The 23,432-nt window shown below is 41.5% G+C and overlaps 1 long non-coding RNA gene across 1 annotated transcript in view; it reads right to left on the bottom strand.

Annotated features, from left to right (window-relative positions):
- Positions 1-1,202: 1,202 nt before the first annotated feature.
- The window catches only part of LOC138436883 (uncharacterized), a 39,536-nt gene continuing 17,306 nt past the window's right edge, over positions 1,203-23,432 (bottom strand). Inside the window, exons 3-4 of the long non-coding RNA XR_011255654.1 lie at positions 14,396-14,532; positions 1,203-1,347 (exon numbers count right to left, since the gene is read on the bottom strand). This is a non-coding gene — a long non-coding RNA (uncharacterized lncRNA). The remainder of the gene's footprint in view (positions 1,348-14,395; positions 14,533-23,432) is intronic.

The following is a 23,432-nucleotide window of genomic DNA, read 5'->3' as shown; positions in this document are numbered from 1 at the left end:
GTATGTCATCCTTGGAGAAATGCCTATTTAGGTCTTCTGCCCTGGGTTATTTTGTTTGTTCTGTTTTGACATTAAGCTGTATGTGCTGCTTTGTATATATATATGTTTAAATTAATCCCTTATTGGTAGCATCATTTGCAAATATTTTTCCCTAGTTTATAGGTTGTTTTTTCATTGTGTCTATGGTTTGTTTTGCTGTTTAAAAGCTTTTAAGTTTAGTTAGATACCATTTGTTTGTGACTTTTTTTAAACAATGGTTTTACTCTGTTTCAAGATTCTAATAGCCACATAGAATAATCAGCCACTTTACTGTCAAAATGACTGGGATGTGGAGTTATATGTCTTTGCAATTTGCAGGGACACATTGCTTACTTTGTAAGCTGTTTGATACAGTACACAAAGGAATAGAGCAACTTGAATTCATGGTCCTCAGGTACAATGAGATGTTTCAAAAGATCGAAATTTTCATCATAAACTTGATCTGAAGTTTTCTCTTCTATCTCACAGCTTGTCTTTAAAAGTCATCACGTTAGAAGCCACAAATGTTTAAAAGCACCAACACTAATAAAATAAGAAATGGTGCTGTTCTAAGTCACTACAGTCGTGTCTGACCCTTTGCGACCCTATGGACTATAGTCCTCTGTCCATGGGATTTTACAGGTGAGAATATTGGAGTGGGTTGCCATTTCCTTCCCCAGGGCATCTTCCTGACCCAAGGATTGAACTCAGGTCTCCTGTGTCTCCTACACTGGCAGGCAGATTCTCTACCACCAGGTCACTTGGGTTCAGTTTATTTCAGTCGCTCAGTCATGTCCAACTCTTTGCAACCCCATGAATCGCAGCACGCCAGGCCTCCCTGTCCATCACCAACTCCCAGAGTTCACTCAGACTCACATCACTTGGGTAGAGCATAACAAATAACTTTGTGAGAAAAATTACTCCAAATGATAAATTTTCACTACACGATTCACTAATATAACCCATGCTTTCAGCTATTGTAGTTTATGAATTAGTGAAATAAGTAATAGCAATGTTATAAGAAATAGGAGGGAGGCATTGATAATACTGTTATGAAATACTTGCACTACCCGTGAAGCATTAGAGTGAATCAGCTGTAAATGTAGATTGCAAACCCTAAGGAAAATGCTTAAATATATTTTTAAACAAGTATAATTAATAGACCAAGAGAGGAGACAACAAAGAATCATATAAAATTCTCTATTAAAACTAGAGAAGGCAGAAATGAGGGCTTGGAAGACAACAGAGGCGCTGGATCCGCGGCATGGTCCCTACGGAGCAGTCCAGGAGGGGATGGCTTCACCCCGTCTGTGCTTGGCACTCAGATCTCTATCAATTAAAAAACAAAAAACAAAAGTGACATTGGCCTCGATAATGTCATCTTTCTTTTTATCTGTCACTGAATTTTCCAAAAGGAAAGTCTAATTACTGCCCTCGGTTTTCTCAGCTTGCTGCAGTCTGGCACCTGCACCTATCACTTCTTTGGAACTGCTATGGCAAGCTCACCAGCAATCTGACTTCCAAATCGAGAAGTTACCATGCAGTCTTTATCTCACCTTCCTCTCTGAGATACCCTCTTTTTTGAAATTTTCAACCCCTGGACTTCTGAGAGCCACACCTTTTCCCATTTATCTCAGACCTCTCATCTTGGGCTTCTTCTTTGGCTTTCCTTTTCAATGCCTGTCCATCCACCTCAACTACTATTCTAATTAACCTTGTCTATCTTCCAGGTTCTTCTTCCTCCTATGCACTGGTGATCTCCCAAATCTCTGCCTCCAGCAGGACCACTTCCAGATCTCTAGACCCACGTGAAAAGTGAAAGTGAAAGTCACTCAGCCATGTCCGATTCTTTCGGCCAGAACACTGGAGCGGGTAGCCCATTCCCTTCTCCAGGGGGTCTTCCCAACACAGGAATCCAACCGGGGTCTCCTGCACTGCAGGGGGATTCTTTACCAACTGAGCTACCCAGGGAGCCCGTCTAGACCTGCATAACCAGTTGACAAGTAGTCTTCTCCACCTGGATGTTCCACAGGTATCTCAAATTCAACAAATCCAAAATTAACGCATTATCTTTCCTGTGACGCTGTGTCCTCCTCCCCATCTGCCTTCCTTGCCTTAGTCAATGCATCTACCGCCATTTCAGTTATCCAGCAGTTAGCTTGTCTCACTTCCTCGTGCCTCAAAGATCAACACCTAATAAGTTCTGTTGCTGCTGTGTTAGTTCAGGCCCAGCTCATTTCTTACCTATGCTATTGCCATGTCTTCTGCCTAGAAATCTGCCTTCAGACTTTCCCTCACACCATCCATTCTCCTCCCTACTGGCAGGGACATTTTTCTAACAGTCAAGGTTGATAAGTTTCTTCTCTTGCTTCAGATCCCTCAGTGACTCCCCTCTGTCCATGCCACATAGTTCATGCTCCTCCGCGCCTCTCACAAGGTCCTTCATAATCTGGCCCTGCTTACTCACTCAGACTCATTCTCTAGACCCTCGCCAGTTGTACTCCAACAGTAAATGAAGAAATCAGTACTGAAACACTTCTAAGGTATCAGCATATAACTACTGAAATATTAAAATAAGTGAAAAAGTTTAAAACACTTTGTTTAATAGCACCAAACTGAAGTTACTGAACTGTCCATCAAATGAAGACTAGATAAGGAATCTGCAGCATTCTCAAAGGATAATATCACCAATGGTCAAGAATGAACCACTGCCATATACAACAAGAACAAGAATGAATTTTACAGATATAATAATGAGCAAAAGAAGGAAGACATAGGAGAGTACAATATGCATGATTCTATTTATATGAAATTCAAGATTAGCTAAATCTATGGTGATGAAAATCAAAGTAGTGATTACTTCTGGGGGTGGGTTGACTGGAAAGGACCACAAGAGAAATACATGGGGAGCTAGAAATGTTCCAAATCTTCATCTGGGGGTGATTACATGAACTCGTCTAGCTCTCTCTATCTGTAAATATTAATCAAGATACATAGTTAAGATTTGCATACTTAGCTGCATATGTGTTACATCTTAATTTTAAAATTGCTGGAAATTCCCTGGTGGTTCAGTAGTTAGGACTCAATGGTTTCTCTGCCGTGCCCCAGGGTTCAGTCCCTGGTTGGGGAACTAAGATGCCACAAAATGAGAGGTGAGGCCAAAATAGTTTCTTAAGCAATCAAAATTGCTAAATTTTTAGAAAGTTTGCTAACTGGGTATGGGGAGATGAATATATTGCTGGCTGCACAGTAAATTGATAACCATCTTTTAAAAAGCAGTCAGTCAATATGTAGTGAGAATTTATACTTTACATCATTTTACCCACTAATTCCACTTTAGGTTAAAAAAAAATCCTAAGAAAATAACAAGCAAAAAAAATTAGAGACCAGTTGTAAAAAGATTCTTGGAACAGTATTAACCATAAAAATGGAAATCTGTATACACACCAAATGTCTAATTATTGGGAAAAGGTTAAGTAAACAGTGGTAAAGGAATACCATAGAATTGTGTATAAGCATACAAAATATCTTACAACTTGTTCAAATACATACAAAATTATACCCCAAATAATGATTCCAAAATTAGAATGCAAATATAACGTACCAAATTATATCAGTTATCTATATTCCATATAAATTACCTAAAGTTTACTGGGTTTGGGGGCACACTCTGTGACTTGCAGCATTTTAGTTCCCCAGCCAAAGATTGAACTCACAACCTCAACACTGACAACAGAGAGTCCTAACCACCAGACCATCAGGAATTCTCTAAAGTTTAGTGGTTTAAAGCAACCATTTTTATTTGCTCACACACTTGGGCTGGGTTAAGCTGCATGGGGTTTTAGCTGGCCTGGCCTGGGGGCACACTCGTGACTACAGTCATCTGGCAGCTCAACTGGGGCCTGACGTCTCAGTTTCACTCACATGGCTGGATTTTGGCCTTGAGTAAAGGGTAGGCCGCAGGGAAGCTAGGTCAAGCTTCTTTATAGGATGGTGGCAACATGGCAAGAGCAGAAACCACAAATCTCTTATCATTTTCCTGGTGGTCCAGTGGCTAAGAATCTGCCTTCCCCAAAAAAGAATCTTCCTTCCAATGCAGGAGCTGTGTGTGCTTGAGTCCTGGTCTGGGAACTAAGATCCCATGTGGCCTGGGGCAACTAAGCCCTCAGGCCGCAATGAAGAACCTGCAAGCCAAGATTTTAAACTGTAATAATAACCTTGCCTCATTTCATTAAAAAAAGAAAGAAGAAACTACATTCTCTTGTTACTCAAAGTTAGTCACCAGGCTGGAAGAGATTCAAGATAGGAGGAAATAGATTCCTTATCTTGATGGAAGAACATCTAGGTTGCACTGCAAAGAGTGTTATAAACAGGGAGGATGGAGTTTGTGGTCATTAAACAACTTACACACCAATGATTCACAGCCAGTCCCACAAGAAACATATTAATCATGTGTATGCATACTGATAAGGATAGAAGAACCTTCCATAAAGCTGTAGCAAGCTGTTTTATACATATGATTTTTTTCCCTGTAAAGTTGTTAGCCATTAAAATAAAAAAATAAGAAATTTATGTACCACATTAAATGAGAACACAGAAGACCATTTTGTGTACAGGCAGTGCTCATAAAAGGCAGCAGACAAGTAACTCCAGCATTCTAGATTCTATTAATATATTTAATGACAGCAGATATGGCAGGGCCTGAATAGGCTTTCCAGGAAGCTTCAAAGATTTTTTGAAAGATTTCCTCATCAGGGTACCTGGACTAGTCTATGTTTATAAAGATAATATCACAGTTTGTGAGAGAAGAAAATGCTGCATACCTGTTCAAGAGCAACGCTTTCTATTTCACCTAGAACTTCTAAGTAGCACTGCCCTGCACTACCAAAACAGGTCCTCCACCCATTATTTTGGACTTCTTCCACTCAGTGAACATGTGTCCTCACATTCTTATTTCGAAAAACTTTGCATTTTACATCCATACTTACTTGATACTCATCAATATATTTCTTTCACCATTTTGCTCTGATTTCTACTTACTTAGATGCCTAGGATTTCTCCTAATATAAGGATATTGTTGTTTAGTCGCTAAGTCGTGTCCGACTCTTTTGTGATCCTGTGGACTGTAGCCCTCAAGGTTCCTCTGTCCATGGGATTTCCCAGGCAAGACTACTGGAGTGGTTTGCCATTTCCTCCTCCAGGAGATCTTCCTGACCCAGGGATCGAACCCAAGTCTCTTGCATTGGTAGGTGGATTCTTTACTGCTGAGCCACTTGGAAAGCCCAGATGTACAGCCCCTAAAACTTAGCATTAACTGAACTGAACTTACGTCTTCTCAGAGCTGCTGTCCTTTCTGCCCTCCTGGGTTAATGGTATCCTTATCATTGTAGGCATATCCAGGCTCAAAACTCTGGACTTACCTCCATTTCCTCTCTCTCCCTCTCCTCCTAGTTGGCTTCCTCAGCCATCTAGGTTGACCTTTGAAAAGCCTCTCCTGTCTGCTTCCATTCTAATCCTCAGGGCCTTATCAAACTCTTGCGCAATTATAACTGCCTCTCATTTCTTCATGTTTTTTTCTCCCATGCCTCATGCTGACATTTCCTTTATCTTTATAAAATAGACCAGTCCAGGTATCCTGATGAGGAAATTCAAGTATTACTTGTCTTCTAGGTTATAGACTGAATGGGGATATTTACCTCCTTCCCTGCCCTTAGCAGCTGAGGCTTTGTGAGATAAAAGATTGGACACCAGGTATGAATTCTTGGAGAGTCAGGAGGAGAGTCTGAGGGTTGGTTGTGTACATCTAAGGTTATGGAGTCTCCCCTATGGCTCAGTGGGTAAAGAGTTCACCTGCAGTGCAGTAGACACAGGAGACATGGGTTCAACCTCTGGGTCAGGAAGATCTCCTGAAGAAGGAAATGGCAGCGCACTCCAGTATTCTTGCCTGAAAAATCTCATCAACAGAGGAGCCATCCATAAGGCTGAGTCAGATATGACTGAGCAACCAAGCACACAGCACAGGGTTATGGTGTAACACTTTGTGGATCAAAATGTGGAAAACAAGACCTGAAGAAACAGCAACATGTGGAAGTCTGCAAAAACGCAGAATCTCAAATTCTCTAACTCCCAGACCTACTCTGGAGTTAGAATCTGCATCCTAGCAATACCTTGTGATTTGCATGCACCCTAAGGTTTGGAAAGCATTCCAGGAGATGGACCCCTTGGGCACCACTGTAATCCTGTTGGCCTCACATCTTACTCTAGTAGAGACTCCTGGAGCTTAGTTTTGCAAAGTAGTGTAGTCCTTGTGAGGCTGCCTGCCCTCAGACAGAGCCAGCTTCTTGGGTCTGAGACAGATCTGTGCACTCACACACAGAAGGGCCCCACACTGGGATCCAGTGCTCTGCTGTCACCATCTTGAAATTCTCAACAATTTTTGAACAAAGGACTCTGCGTTTTCATTTGGCACTGAGCCCTGCAAATTATGTGACTGGTCCTGCTCCAGGATAGGAAGAAACAGCAAAGTCTGGGCCACAGGTTGAGTGATTTCTCTTTGGTGGTGGTGGTGAAGTCACTAGGTCATGTCCAACTCTTGTGACCCCATGGATTGCAGCCCACCAGGCTCCTTTGTCCATGGGATTTTCCAGGCAAGGATACTGGAGTGGTTTGCCATTTCCTGCTCCAGGGGATCTTCCCAATCCAGGGACTGAACCCCGGTCTCCTGCACTGCAGGCAGATTCTTTACCAACTGAGCTACTAGGGAAGCTGACTCTTTTTTAGGTTATCTGTAAGCTCCCAGACCTCTAACATGATCCTAATGGAATTGGGAGGGTGGGGAGAACTCCCAGCACACTTTTGTCTGCAACAAAACTGGTTTGTTTTTTTTTTCTTTTTTTTGCAAACTCTGACAAATGAAGCAAATTTGGTTTGATTTTGGAACATAAAAGAGTGTAACATTGCTTGCATTTCAGGTATTACAGAGCAAATACTTACCCCTTCCATGAAGACTGTATTAGGTCAGTGTTTTTTTAAAAAAAAATTTATTTTTGGCTGTGTGGGTCTTTGTTGTTGTGCAAGCTACTCTCTAGTTGTGGTGCCTGAGCTTCTCGTTGTGGTGGCTTCTCTTCTTGCAGAGGACTGGCTCTAGAATGCGTGGGCTTCAGTAGTTGCAGGGTGTGGGCTCTGTAGTTGTGGCTCCTGGGCTCTAGAGCATAGGCTCAGTAATTGTGGCTCACTGGCTTAGTTGCCCTGTGACAGGGTTCTAGGACCAGGAATTGAACCCATGTCTACTGCATTAGCAGGCAGATTTCTTACCACTGAGTCACCAGGGAAGCCTAGGTTAGTTTTATGTTTAAAATTCTGTAGTGAGTTTCCACAGAGAAGGCAATGGCAACCCACTCCAGTACTCTTGCCTGGAAAATCCCATGGATGGAGGAGCCTGGTAGGCTGCAGTCCATGGGGTCACACAGACTTGGACACAACTGAAGAGACTTAGCAGCAACAGTGGGTTTCCATCACCCAGAAACTGAATTACAAATCCTGTAACAAAACATTCACGATTTTGCTTGATTTAACACTACCTTAAACCTACTGTTCACTAAATTCTGTCATTCAAATAGAACTAAACTCTAGTTCCACTGACAAGTCTTCCCTCCAGCCCTGTCCTCCATCCATCCAGATCACATTCCTGACTCCCAATAGCCAACCCCTGATATTAGGTTCTTAGGAGTATGCATGCGTAAGTGTGTGCTCAGGCACTCAAATTGTGTCCGACTCTTTGCAACCCCATGGACTATCACCCGCCAGGATCCACTGTCCATGGGATTTTTCCAGCAAGAATACTAGAGTGGGTTGCCAATTTCTCCTCCAAGGGATCTTCCTGACCCAGGGATTGAACTGGCCTTTCCTGCTCAGGCAGGCAGATTCTTTATCACTGGGCCACCTAGGAAGCCCTTATGAGTGTACAGAACCTTTAAGCTTTCATACAAGTAAATAATATGCACTGTTTATTTTTCTTATACAAAAGGTAGCACACTGCATTCACAGATCTCTCCAGTATTTTATTTATGCTACTGTCCTTAGCTTGGGATATTTTTCTATACCATCTCCATTACTATGTCAAGCAATCTCTAACACTCATTGCAAACACCTCTCCCTGAAGGTTTCCCAAATCTCACTAGTTGCAATTTAAGATTATGTTCCTGGGACATAAAATAGGAACATTATAACTGTACTGTAATTAGCTGTTTAGTATGTAAAAAATTGTGTCTTGGTTTTTACTTTAAAATGGCATTTCACATAGGTAATCAGATAGATTTAAATTTAAGCAGATTTTCCTTCACCTCTTTAGATTGCTATAGGATTCTTTCCTTACTGAGAAGCATAGCCTTTAATGACCTATATTCTTTTATTCCAACACTTATCATCAACAATATTCAGTTTAGTTCAGTCGCTCAGTCATGTTCAACTCTTTGTGTCCCCACGGACTGCAGCAAACTCATGTCCATTGAGTCGATGGTGCCATCCAACCATCTCATCCTCTGTTGTCCCCTTCTCCTCCTGCTTTCAATCTTTCCCAACATCAGGGTCTTTTCCAATGAGTCAGTTCTTCATATCAGGTGGCCAAAGTATTGGAGTTTCAGTTTCAGCATCAGTTCTTCCAATGAATATTCAGGACTGATTTCCTTTAGGATAGACTGGTTGGATCTCCTTGTAGTCCAAGGGACTGTCAAGAGTCTTCTCCAACACCACAGTTCAAAAGCATCAATTCTTCAGCACTCAGCTCTTTATAGTCCAGCTCACATCCATTAATGACTACTGGAAAAACCATAGCTTTGACTAGATGGACCTTTGTTGGCAAAGTAATGTCTCTGCTTTTCAATATGCTGTCTAGGTTGGTCATAACTTTCCTTCCAAGGAGCAAGTTTCTTTTCATTTCATGGCTGCAGTCACCATCTGCAGTGATTATGGAGCCCCCCAAAATAAAGCCTGTCACTGTTTCCACTGTTTCCCCATCTATTTGCCATGAAGTGATGGGACTGGATGCAATGATCTTAGTTTTCTGAATGTTGAGTTTTAAGCCAACTTTTTCACTCTCCTCTTTCACTTTCATCAAGAGGCTCTTTAGTTCTTGGCTTTCTGCTGTAAGGGTAGTGTCATCTGCATATCTGAGGTTATTGATATTTCTCCCAGCAATCTTGATTCTAGCTTGTGTTTAATCCAGCCCAGCATTCCTCATGATGTACTCTGCATATAAGTTAAATAAGTAACGTGACAATATACAGCCTTGATGTAGTCCTTTCCCTATTTGGTACTAGGTCAACAATATTAACCTTGCATGAATCTACATCCTTCTAGGTTCCAGGTTCATAGTTGTCCTTTATTTCTATGCTACTCGTGGCTCTTACTCAAGAGTACTGACTCATTACTACCTCTACCATCTTTATCACTAGGATGACCTGCACACATTGTTAACAACTTTACAACCTGATGCTGGGATAAACAAAGCATGAAGTCACTCAGACATCACCGTTGGTGTTGCTTCCAACTTTTTTTTCCTATCTGCTTGCCAGTTCTGGATGAGGTTATAACAGTGCCAGTTGGTTGGCACCTCATGTTCTCTAATTAATCAATCAACTCATCACTAATTCACATTAGGAAAACTTGTGCTAAAGACCTCCTCTTGCAGATAGACTTTCTGTACCCAGCAGGGAACATGCCCTCCAACAGTGTTGGGGTACAGCTAAAAATTTCAGTGACCAAAAGAGAAGAAAAGACCAGTCCAGTTAGAAAATGTTTGCCTAAGGATTCTGATTGCTCTGACTGGGGTCGTAAGCCCATCTCTGGACCAGTCACCATGGCCAGAGAGATAGAAGAGTAGTATTGCCCAGTGCCGTAACAAGGACCAGGTTATTAACGAAAAAAGCTGGGGAGGTGAAGGAATCTTGAATAGACAAGAACATTCGTTTCTACTCCACACTGAATTGAAACAGATTCCCTTAGCTTCAAGCTTCCCAGGTGGCTCAGTGGTAAAGAATCCACCTGCCAATGCAGAAGACACAGGAGACGAGTTCAATCACAGGGTCAAGAAGATGCCCTGGAGAAGGAAATGGCAACCCACTCCAGTATTCTTGCTTGGAAAATCTAACAGACAGAGGAGCCTGGCAGGCTACAGTCCATAGGATCGCAAAGGGCTGGACACCACTGTAGCAACTTAGCATGACACAGGAACGATTTTAGAAGGTCAGTAGCAAAAACACACTGTTAATTGCTTTACCTTGCCTTGAGTGGGCTTTTTCTTTTTCTCCTACTTCTATTTTTATCCATTGGCTAATGTTTCAAGCTCTACAACTTTGGAGAAATCCTTTTGCCTAATTACTCTGAGCTTCCAAACCTAGTCCCAATCTAGATAAGGAAAGCGATTTCATTTGCCTTGTATTTGGCTCCTCACAGATAAAAAGGGACAGTAATACAAGAGTTTATCACACGCTTCTCTTATGGAGCTTGTTGAAAGTAACAGCATATGCACTGACAGTGGAGTAGTAAATTGGTACAACTGGGGGAAGGGGGATAAATTGGGAGATTGGGATTTACATATACACACATATATAGAACAGATAACTAATAAGAACTACTTGTATAGCGCAGGGAGCTCTGCTCAGTACTCTGTAATGATCCGTATGGGAAAAGAATCTAAAAAAGAGTGGATATATGTTTATGTATGACTGATCCACTTTGCTGTACCCCTGAAACTAAGATAGCATTGTAAATCAACTACGATCCAATAAAAATTAATTTAAAAAATAAATTAGTACAACTACTCTGAAGGGCCTATTGGAAAACATATGAAAGCATCTTTTAAATAATCATGTTCTTTGACAAAGAAATTCCTCTTCTATAGAAGTTATCTTAAGGAAAATATCAGTGATGATAATTTGTAGAATCAGGGGGTAAAATCAAAGATGCTCAGCAAAGCCTTGTTTGGAATATCAAATTATTGGAAATGTTAAGAATTATGGAACCAATCAAATAGATTATCTTATATCCATACCAAAGTTTAATAATGTTGCAGAAATGCATCAATTTGAAATGAAAAAATTTCAGAATATATTGGCAAGTGAAGAAAGCAATTTACTAAAAAGTGTACATTGTGCTATTAGCCCATTTTTTGTTTCTTTGAAAGTACATAGAAAAGGTCCTGAAGGATTTCCACTAAGGCATTAATAGAGGGAATTATGAGACTAGGATTATGATAGTCTCTTCTTGCTTGGTCATGTTTTCTTATTTTTCTCTGAACATCACGAATTACTCGTGCAATCAGATGTCAACAATAAACAGTGTTTTGATTGCTGTAATATGTGAAGAACTGGGACTTCCCTGGCAGTCCACTGGTTAAGACCCCACTTTCACTGCAGGTGGCTGAGGGTTTGATACCTGGTGGGGAAACTCAGGAAGGGCTTCCTAGTGGTTCAGTGGTAGAGAATCCGCCTGCCAATGCAGGAGACTTGGGAGATGGGGGTTCGATCCCTGGGTGGAGACGATCCCCTGGAAGAGGAAATGGCAACCCACTCCAGTATTCTTTCCTGGAAAATCCCAGGACAGAGGAGCCTAATGGACTATAGTCCATGGGACAACGAAGAGTCCAACACAACTTAGTGACTGAGCACAGGGGAAGATCCCACATGCTGCACAGTGCAGCCAAAAGTTAAAATTTTAAAAAGGATTATGTGAAGAGTTAATGTCCTTGCCCAGTCTAATAAGCTGTCACCTGCTTCTCCCAGGCCAGCTAAAGTCAGTATTCCACTGGGTGAATTTGCCCTTCTGGGAAAGGAGATTTGTCTTTAAAAAACAGGATTTCTAATTTTATACCCTGATATCTCTGCTCAGACAACTATACTACTATCAGGTATTACAGACTTCATGACTGGAAGCTCTGAGGCAGATAATTTGGACCTAGTTTCAAGCAATTTGTCCATTTGCTAAAGGAATGAAGTCTGCTAAAGGAATGAAACCTCACTCACTGTTACCAGAATTCAGTAATATTTTATTAAAATTTAGGGCAATTTTCTTAGAAAAAAAGAGTTCCCTGTAGTTAACTTCTCTAAGTTAAATAAAGACCACAGAGAAGGCTGAGCACCGAAGAACTGATGATTTTGAACTGTGGTGTTGGAGAAGACTCTTGAGAATCACTTGGATAGCAAAGAGATCAAGTCTGTCAATCCTAAAGGAAATCAACCCTGAATATTCATTAGAAGGACTGATGCTAAAACTGAAGCGCCAATTCTTGGGCCATCTGACGTAAAGAGTTGGCTCATTAGGAAAGACCCTGATGCTGGGAAAGATTGAAGGCAGGAGGAAAAGGGGATGACAGCGGATGAGATGGTTGGATAGCATCACCAACTCAATGGACATGAGTTTGAGCAAATTCCGGGAGATGATGAAGGACAGGGAAGCCTGACGTGCTGCAGTCCATGGGGCTGCAAAGAGTCAGACACAACTGAGTGACTGAACAACAAAAATACATGATGAAACATCCTGTGCATCCAAAATTCTCTCAATTATACCCTCTGTCTACATAGATAGCATAGTCAAAAGCAGAGACATTACTTTGCCGACTAAGGTCCGTCTAGTCAAGGCTATGGTTTTTCCAGTGGTCATGTATGGATGTGAGAGTTGGATTGTGAAGAAGGCTGAGCGCCGAAGAATTGATGCTTTTGAACTATGGTGTTGGAGAAGACTCTTGAGAGTCCCTTGGACTGCAAGGAGATCCAACCAGTCCATTCTGAAGGAGATCAGCCCTGGGATTTCTTTGGAAGGAATAATGCTAAAGCTGAAACTCCAATACTTTGGCCACCTCATGCAAAGAGTTGACTCATTGGAAAAGACTTTGATGCTGGGAGGGATTGGGGGCAGGAGGAGAAAGGGACGACAGAGGATGAGATGGCTGGATGGCATCACTGACTCGATGGACGTGAGTTTGAGTGAACTCCAGGAGTTGGTGATGGACAGGGAGCCCTGGCATGCTGCGATTCATGGTGTCACAAAGAGTCAGACACAACTGAGCGACTGAACTGAACTGAACATGATTTTGGGACTATTATTGCCCTACTGTAAAATCATCATTGTCATCAATCACATTATTGAGTACATACAACATGCTAGTCACCACATATGTACATTATATGTATCATTAAAGTGAACTTCCCAACCCACTTTGGGGCTTCCCAGGTGTAAAGAACCTGCCTGCCAATGCTGGAGACATAAGAGCTATGGGTTTAATCCTGGAATAGGAAGATGTCCTGGAGGGAGGGCATGGGAACCCGCTCCAGTATTCTTGCCTGCAGAATCCCATGGACAGAGGAGCCTGACGGGCTATAGTCCATGGGTTCGCAAAAAGCTGGACACTACTGAAGTGACTTAGCAGCAGCAACAACCCACTTTGAGACAGGTGCTATTATTATAATATATAAATTAAGATATATTAAATAGCATAATTATAATATAAATGTAAATATAAAATGAGATAATATATAAAGTATATGAAATACAATTATATATGTGTGTGTGTGTATATAATTTGAGTCAAGTGCTATTGTAAGTCCATGTGGTGGACAATTTTGAGTGGGCAGCCCAACATTTCCCTCCCCCATTCCTAACAACACTTTGGAAAATGGGGTTAATGAGAGAATCTACCTGATAGGATACTGTAAGGTTGTGAGTCTTAGATGAGTGAACACATGACTATCACAAATAAAGCTGCTATACACATTAATGTACAGGTCTTTGCACGGATATATGCTTTCTTTTGGCTTCCCTCGTAGCTCAGATGGTAAAGAATCCGCCTACAATGCGGGAGACCTGGGTTCCCTCCCTGGGTGGGGAAAATCCCCTGGAGGAGGGCATGGCAACCCACTCGAGTATCCTTGCCTGGAGAATCTCCATGGACAGAAGAACCTGGCCAGCTACAGTCCATGGGGGCGTAAAGAGTCAGGCACAACTGAGTGACTAAACACACAGGTACACTTTCTTTCCTCTTGGGAAAATAGCTACAGTGGAACGGCTGGTGGTAGGGTTGGTATATGTTTAACTTAAAAAAAAAAAAAGCCAAAAGGTTTTTCTGAAGTGGGCGTTCCATCTTACATTCTCATCAGCAGTGTGTGAAGGTGTTGGCTCACACTCACACTGTGTGCGTTTGTATAGGTTGTGATGCCACCTCCCTCTCTTTATGCTATTGTTGTTTTATATTTATTTTACTTACAAATGTTGTGAACTCCATAATGATTCTTATTATTATTTCATCATCATTTTCAGTTTAAAAAGCAGTCATCTTTTAAAGAGATTTAGATTAGAAAAAGTCACATACTTATCACATAGTTACCATTTACAGTGCTCTTTATTCCTTTGTGTGGATCTGTATCTCCATCTGGTATCATTTTCCTTCTGCTCATAAGATTTTCTTTAACATTTTTCGAAATGAATTTTGGCTCATGATAAATTCTTTCGTCTCTTGTATGTCTAAAAAAAAGTATATGATTTTTCTTTTTTTTAGTTTAAAAAAAATTGAAATGTAATTTCAATACCATAAAATTCACTATTTAAAGTGTATAATTCAGTGGCTTTTAGTATATTTGCAAAATTGTGCAACTGTTCCCATTATCTAACTCCAGAAAATTTCATCAGCTCCCACAAGTCCATACCCGTTAGTAGTCACTCCTCATTTTCCCCTCCTCCTCAGACCCTGACAGCCATTAACCTGCTGTCTATCTCTACGTCCTTAATTTTTGAAACGTATTTTTACTGAGTAAAAATTCTAGGTTCAGTGGACCATTACTCATCCATAAAAAGGAATGCAATTGTGCCATTTGCAGAGGTGTGGATGAACCTAGAGACTGTCATAAGATTTGAAGTAAATCAGAAAGAGAAAAACAAATATCGTATAGTATTGCTTATTTGTGGAATCTAGAAAAATGATATAATTGGGAATATATTTGCAAAGCAGAAATAGAAATGTGGACACAGAGAACAAACACATAGACTCCAATGGGGGAAAAGCGAAGTGGGATGAATTGGGAGATTGGGATGAACGTATATATACTACGATGTAACTAATGAGAACCCACTGTATAGCATATGGAACTCTCCTCAGTGGAGACTCTCCTCTGTGGTGACCTAAATGTGAAGGAAATCCAAAAAAGAGTGCATATATGTATATGTATAGCTGATTCACTTTACAGTACAGCAGAAACTAACACAACATTATAAAGCAGCTCTACACCAATAAAAATTAATTTAAAAAATTCTGGGCTGACAGGATTGTTGTTGCTTTTTACATTTCTTTAATGATATTTTTGTTCGTAGTGATGCTTTCTAAGGCCCATTTGACTTCACATTCCAGGATGTCTGGCTCTAGGCGAGTGATCACACCATCATGATTATCTTGGTCGTGAAGATCTTTTTTTGTACAGTTCTTCTGTGTATTCTTGCCACCTCTTCTTAATATCTTCTGCTTCTGTTAAGTCCATACCATTTCTGTCCTTTATCGGGCCCATCTTTGCATGAAATGTTCCCTTGGTCTCTCTAATTTTCTTGAAGAGATCTCTAGTCTTTCCCATTCTGTTCTTTTCCTCTATTTCTTTGCATTGGTCGCTGAGGAAGGCTTTCTTATCTCTTCTTGCTATTCTTTGGAACTCTGCATTCAGATGCTTATATCTTTCCTTTTCTCCTTTGCTTTTCGCTTCTCTTCTTTTCACAGCTATTTGTAAGGCCTCCCCAGACAGCCATTTTGCTTTTTCACATTTCTTTTCCATGGGGCTGGTCTTGATCTCTGTCTCCTGTACAATGTCACGAACCTCAGTCCATAGTTCATCAGGCACTCTATCTATCAGATCTAGTCCCTGAAATCTATTTCTCACTTCCACTGTATAATCATAAGGGATTTGATTTAGGTCATACCTGAATGATCTAGTGGTTTTCCCTACTTTCTTCAGTTTAAGTCTGAATTTGGCAATAAGGAGTTCATGATCTGAGCCACAGTCAGCTCCTGGTCTTGTTTTTGCTGACTGTATAGAGCTTCTCCATCTTTGGCTGCAAAGAATATAATCAATCTGATTTTGGTGTTGACACAACAGTGGAAACGGTGTCAGACTTTATTTTGGGGGGCTCCAAATCACTGCAGATGGTGACTGCAGCCATGAAATTAAAAGACACTTACTCCTTGGAAGGAAAGTTAGCATATTAAACCTAGATAGCATATTAAAAAGCAGAGACATTACTTTGTCAACAAAAGTCCATCTAGTCAAGGCTATGTTTTTTTCAGTGGTCATGTATGGACTGTGAAGAAAGCTGAGCGCTAAAGAATTGATGCTTTTGAACAGTGGTGTTGGAGAAGACTCTTGAGAGTCCCTTGGACTGCAAGGAGATCCAACCAGTCCATTCTAAAGGAGATCAGCCCTGGGTGTTCTTTGGAAGGAAACTCCAGTACTTTGGCCACCTCATGTGAAGAGTTGACTCATTGGAAAAGACTCTGATGCTGGGAGGGATTTGGGGCAGGAGGAGAAGGGGACGACAGAGGATGAGATGGCTGGATGGCATCACTGACTCGATGGACGTGAGTTTGAGTGAACTCCAGGAGTTGGTGATGGACAGGGAGGCATGGCGTGCTGGAATTCATGGTGTCGCAAAGAGTCGGACATGACTGAGTGACTGAACTGAACTGAACTGAATGATATTTTTCCACTGTCATCTCACATTATTTTCAACAAGACAATGAATGTCTTCCTTATATGTGCCCCTCTGTAAGGTAGCTTTTTCCTCTGGCTTCTTCTAAGATTTTTCTCTTTATTATTGACTTTGAACAATTTGATTGTAATGTGTTTTGATATAATTTTATTTATAGCTTTTGTTTTGGAGGTTCATTAAGGATCTTGGATCTGTGGGTTTATGGTTATAAAATTTGAAAAACGTTTGGCCATTATTTCTTGTAATATTTTTGAACTCCCTTATTTAGTTTCTCTTCTACCTCATCTGGGGCCTCTAACTGCATGTGTATTCGGCTTGAAGTTGTCTCCTAGGTTATTGGTGCACTTTCCTTTTGCTTTTTAAAACTCACTTTTTCCTGTGTATTTCATTGGATGGTTTCCAGCACTGGATTGTTCACTAATCCTTTTTAAAGTAATGTCTAATCTGCAATTAATCATATCCAGGGTTTTTTTTTTATCCTAGACATTGTAGCTTTCATCTCTATAAAGTCAATTTGGAAGATTTTCCATCTTCATGTCTCTACTTAACTTTTTGAACATATGGAATACAGTTAGAATAGCTGTTTTAATTTAGTTGACTGCTTTATTTTAACAGCTCTGTCGGTTCTGGTTCATTTTTGATTGATTGGTTTTTTTCTCCTCCTTATGGAATATGTTTTCCTGGTTCCTTGCATGTCTGGTAATCTTTGGTTGAGTGCCAGGCATTGTAAATTTCACCTTGTTGGGAGATGGTTTTATTTTAAAGACAATTTTTTAAGGGAAGTTTTAGATTTACAATAAAACTGAGATACAGAGACTTTTGACTCCGCACATGCATAGCTTCTCCCATTTTCAACATCACTCACCAAAGTGGCAAATTTACCAAGAATGAACCTCCACTGATGTATCATAGTAACCCAAAGTGCATAGTTTACCTTAGAGTTCACTCTTGACATTGTACATTCTATGGATTTAAACAAAAGTGAAATAGCATTATATCAATCACTATAATATCATACAGAGTATTTTCACTGCCCTGAAAATCCCCTGTGCTCTGCTTATTTAACTCTCCTCCCAACCCCTTTCCCCAGATGGATATTTTTGATACCAAAGAATATTCTTTTGTAATTTTTATTTATTTTTGGCTGCACTTTGTTGCTGTGCATAGGCTTCTCATTGAAGTGGCTTTTCTTATTGCAGAGCATAGGCTTTAGGCTCAGTAGTTGTGGCCCATGGGTTGGTTGCTCTGTGATATATGGAATCTCCCTGGACCAGGGATCAAGCCTGTGTCTCCTGCATTGGCAGTGGATTCTTAATCCCTAAACAACCAGGGCAAGTCTGCCTACAAATACTCCTGAGATTTGTTCTTGGATGTGATTAAGTTACATGGAGGCAATCTAATACCTTTGGGGCTTGCTTTCCTGATTTGTCAGATGAGACCATAGCATCACTGTTTGGAGTTAGCTATTCCCCTTTGAGGCAACATGCTTCTTTGTACTCTGCCCACTGATCTGTATGTCATGAAACTTTTCAGTATGGTTGGTGGAAAAAGGCACTCTTCTTAGCCTGTGTGAATGCCAGTCACTGTTACTGCTAATCTTTATGGGTTATTCTTTACCTGGATTTGCATACTTTCATTGCATACGTATGCTGATCAATACTCAAAGGGTACACTCTAAAAATTTTCAGAGTAGTGTCTCTGTGAAGTTCTCTCCTTCCTGATACTCTGTCCTACAAATTTAAACTCTTTGGTCTTCAATGCTTTGAGCTCTATCTCCTCAATGCAAGGAAATCACTGGCTTCTGCCTGGGCTCCTCCTCCCCCATCACAACTTTGAAGTTCTCTCTACCAAGCAAACTGAGACAAAAAATAGTTCATATACATAAAAATGTATTACTAAATGTTTAAGCATGTGTCAGTGGTCCAGAGGTATGACATAGGGTGGGGGCTGAGAGAAGGGGATTGTCAGCATGGATTGAGGCAGCTGCGTGTGGCTTAGTGGACGACACTGAGCTTGAGCCAGCCTCAGGAGAGGAAAAATAGTGTATTTCAGGGCAGAGAGCAGCTTCCAAAGAGATTTTTTCCTAGTGATTGAAACCATTAGTCAACATGCCAGAGACAAGGATATAAGGTAGCTTCCTGGAGAGAGAAAGAGCCACAGATTTAAGAATGGTTCTGAACTAGATGGATAGAGAACAGAGGAAAGGTGTTCCAAGGAAATGGTTTGAAGACATTCTGAAGTGTAAGGGGAAGTAAAGGCGAATGGAAAGAGGAGGTCGGCTATGGAAGACATCCTAGGGAAGACAGTCTGTGGAATATGGAGATTTCATCTGGAGTGGCCTATGAAAGGGAGTGAAAAGTCAGTGCAAGTTCTTTCTTAATGGTCCAGTGGTTAAGAATCCACCTTGCAATGAATGCAGGGGACTTGGGTTCAATCCTTAGTTGGGGAACTAAGATCCCACATGCCATTGACCGACCAAGCCCGTGAGCCACAACTAGAGAGTCTGTCCTCCAAAAGAAAAGATCCCATGTGCTGCAGTAAGACCCCAAGAGCCAAATAAATAAATGAAACAGTGGTCTTAAAATTAAAAAAAGAAGAGCTAAGGCTGACTCTGACATTCATAATTTTGTTCCCTCATGGGGAAGTCGGGACAGTTCTCCATGGTTCCATAGTTCACAACACTGCTGACCACCTGTGGCAGCTAATCAAAGAGCAGGCATAGTAGGAAGTGGACACATTCATTCATAGAGGGCTGACTTGCAAACCTATACCTTAAAACAACTGTAAATACTGGTGGCTCAAGTGGTAATGAACCCACCTGCCAATGCAGGAGATGGAGGTTCGATCCCTGGGTCAGGAAGATCCCCTGGAGTAGGGAATCGCAACCCACTTCAGTATTCTTGCCTGGGAAATGCTATGGACAGAGGAGCCTGGTGGGCTACAGTCCATGGGGTTGCAAGGAATCGGAACAGCTGAGCAATTAAGCGTGCACAGGCACACACACACACACACAAATACTAACCATATATCCCACTTGAAAATTTCCCACCCACAGAAGACATCTCAGAGTCACACGCATATGTGACTTTAAATAAATTCTGCTGGATTTTGATAATCCCCAGATTATTAACTTCGGAGGGAAAATTCCCCAATATTTTTGTCTTTGACTTCATCAGTGCCAGTTTTCTAGACAGAGCACCTCTAGATCCTTCTCTCCTTTGTTTCCTTTTAGTAGACTAACATATAAGCATCTAGTTGAAAGTTTATGGAAGAAAGAAAAGGTGTGATCAATTCTTCTCAAAGCTAGGGACAAGTTGGGTTCTCCTTATATACAGAGACACTCCCTTTTATTCAACAACAGTGATAGCTGGAACACAGTGCACTTGTGTAAAAAGCAGTCCCTTACCTGCTTCTCATGGATTAATTTACGTTTATACAAACCTTGTGAAATTGACACAAATATTCCCTATTTGCTGGGAAACATTGAAGGCAGGAGAAGGGGGCAACAGAGAATGAGATGGTTGGATGGCATCATCGACTCAATGGACATGAGTTTGGGTAAACTCCCAGAGACAGTGAAGGACAGGGAAGCCTGGTGTGCTGTAGTCCATAGGGTTGCAAAGAGTCAGACAAGACTGATCGACTGAACAACAACAAATTACCTGTTTTACAGATGATGACCTGAGGAACAGAGAGATTAAATAATCTATGCTTTCCCTAAAGCAAAGCCTAAAACAAAAGCTTTTGGGTGAGTAGCTTAATAGAGAAAATGACCCCAGGGACAGGAATGAGGGAGGGAGGGAGTGAAAAGGGAAGGAAATGAAACCAACACAAGAATGTGTATTATGGACGAGCATTATGAAAGACTGGTTGTTTGATCCCATGGGATTGTTTGAGAATTTTCCATCTGGGAAGACAGAAGGCAAATCTGTACATTAGCTACCTCCAACCCCCGTTCCGCTGGTCAGTGTTTGCCCCATAGCACATGAAGTTTTGTACTTCCAAGTATAAAAGCTGAGAGCTGAGATGAGTCCTGTAGCCATACTGCAAGGCATGTCAGAAAAACCTCAGGACAGAAATCAAGAGACATATGGCTTAGATCCTATCGGGCTACACCGTATAGACTGGCATGGAACTGATAATCTCATCAATGACCAAAATAAGAGGTGAGGTTGAGAGTTTTTGTAATGCACAAGGACTCTTTTGCTCAAAGTCCCACCACTAGTGTTCGGTGGAACATGGCAGAACTGCAATATGAATGCAAAGCCCTTCTGAGCGCTCTTGCCAAGAACATGGCATCCTTGATATGTTTCACTCTTGCTGGGGAGATTGAGGGCAGGAGGGGGAAGGAGAGGAGGGAGGCAGTGGTGTGGCTTTGAAGTAAAGTTAAGGGAAAGTTGCTCAGTCATGGTCGACTCTTTGCAATCCCTTGGACTATACAGTCCATGGGATTCTCCAGGCCAGAATACTGGAGTGGGTAGCTGTTCCCTTCTCCAAGGGATCTTCCCAACCAAGGGATCAAACCCAGGTCTCATGCATTGCAGGCAGATTTTTTACCAACTGAGCCACTAGGGAAGCCCAGTGTGGCTTTAATCATCTTATAATGTACTACAACTTTTCTCCAGGGGATCTTCCTGACCCAGGGATTGAACTCAGGCTCCTGCATTGCAGGAGGATTATTTACCATCTAAGCCACCAGGGATTCTTTACGTGTTAGCCACGTATGTGCATGCGTGCTAAGTCACTTCAGTCGTGTTCGACTCTCTGAGACCCCATGGACTATAGCCCACCAGGCTCCTCTGTCCATGGTATTCTCCAGACAAGAATACTGGAGAGGGTTACCATGCCCTCCTCCAAGGCATCTTCCTGACTCAGGGATCAAACCCAAGTCTCTTTTGTCTCGTGCACTGGCAGGCAGTTTCTTAACCACTAGCACCACCTGGGAGGCCATATATATATAGTGTACCACAACTTCTAGTCCCTGCAAGACATCACACCTTGAGTTGTCAGAGCAACAAAATTTGTCAGGCTTACACAAATCTCCTGCAGGACTCAAAGTCCCCTAGGAAAGGACCAGACACCCACCTTGGGTAGGAGAGTGGACAGCAGGCACTGAGGTAATCATTTTACTGTGACAAATGACTGTTCCCCATACACTTTTCATGGTTACACTGCTCCTCATTTTGTCCTTTCCATATTCAGCAGTTTTCTAGATAAGCCCGGGGCCCCATGTTGTCTTTCACATCAACTCTTCCTGAACTGTCACATGTTTTCCTGTAAAATATTCTACTTGCTTCCCCTTGACTATTGCCTCTTGTCATCTATTTTGTTTTCAGCAACTATCAGTCAGTTCAGTCACACAGTCATGTCCAACTCTTTGTGACCCCATGGACTGCAGCTTGCCAGGCCTCCCTGTAGTACCAACTCAAACTCATGTCCACTGAGTCGGTGATGCCATCCAACCATCTCATCCTCTGTCATCCCCTTCTCCTGCCTTCAGGAGAAAGGCTGATGGAGGACCCAGCATCAGGGTCTTTTCCAGTGAGTCAGTTCTTCAAATCAGGTGGCCAAAGTATTAGAGTTTCAGCTTCAGCATCAGTCCTTCCAATGAATATTCAGGACTGATTTCCTTTAGGATGAACTGGTTGGATCTCCTTGCAGTCCAAGGGACTCTCAAGAGTCTTCTCCAACACCACAGTTCAAAAGCATCAATTCTTCAGCACTCAGCTTTCTTTATAGTCCAGCTTTCATATCCATATATGACCACTGGAAAAACCATAGCTTTGACTAGATAGAACTTTGTTGGCAAACTAATGTCTTGCTTTTTAATATGCTGTCTATGTTGGTCATAACTTTTCTTCCAAGGAGCAAGAATCTTTTAATTTCATGGCTGCAGTCACCATCTACAGTGATTATGGAGCCCCCCCCCTCCAAAGAAATGTCTGTCACTCTTTCCACTGTTTCCCCGTCTATTTGCCATGAAGTGATGGGACTGGATGCCATGATCTTAGCTTTCTGAATGTTGAGTTTTAAGCCAATTTTTCACTCTCCTCTTTCACATTCATCAAGAGGTCCTTTAGTTCTTATTCACTTTCTGCCATAACGGTCATGTCATTTGCATATCGGAGGTTATTGATGTTTGTCCCAGCAATCTTTATTCCAGCTTGTGCTTCATCCATTCCAGCATTTTGCATGATGTACTCTACATATAAATTAAATAAACAGGGGAACAATATACAGCCTTGACGTACTCCTTTCCCAATTTGGAATCTGTCTGTTGTTCCATGTCCAGTTCTAATTGTTGTTTCTTGACCTGCATACCTCTCTAACGCCCACTTGACTTCGAATTCCAGGTTGTCTGGCTCTAGGTGAGTGATCACACCATCACGGTTATCTGGGTTATGAAGATTTTTTTGTACAGTTCTCCTGTATATTCTTGCTGCCTCTTCTTAGTGCTTCTGTTAGGTCCATACCATTTCTGTCCTTTATTGTACTCATCTTTGCATGAAATGTTCCCTTGGTCCCTCTAATTTTCTTGAAGTGATCTCTAGTCTTTCCCATTCTGTTGTTTTCCTCTATTTCTTTGCACTGATCACTGAGGAAGGCTTTCTTATCTCTCCTTGCTATTCTTTGGAACTCTGCATTCAGATGGTTATACCTTTCCTTTTCTCCTTTGC

The sequence above is a fragment of the Ovis canadensis genome, chromosome 3 (genome assembly GCF_042477335.2).
Source record: "Ovis canadensis isolate MfBH-ARS-UI-01 breed Bighorn chromosome 3, ARS-UI_OviCan_v2, whole genome shotgun sequence".
NCBI lineage: Eukaryota > Metazoa > Chordata > Mammalia > Artiodactyla > Bovidae > Ovis > Ovis canadensis.
This window is presented reverse-complemented; position numbering and strand designations above follow the sequence as displayed.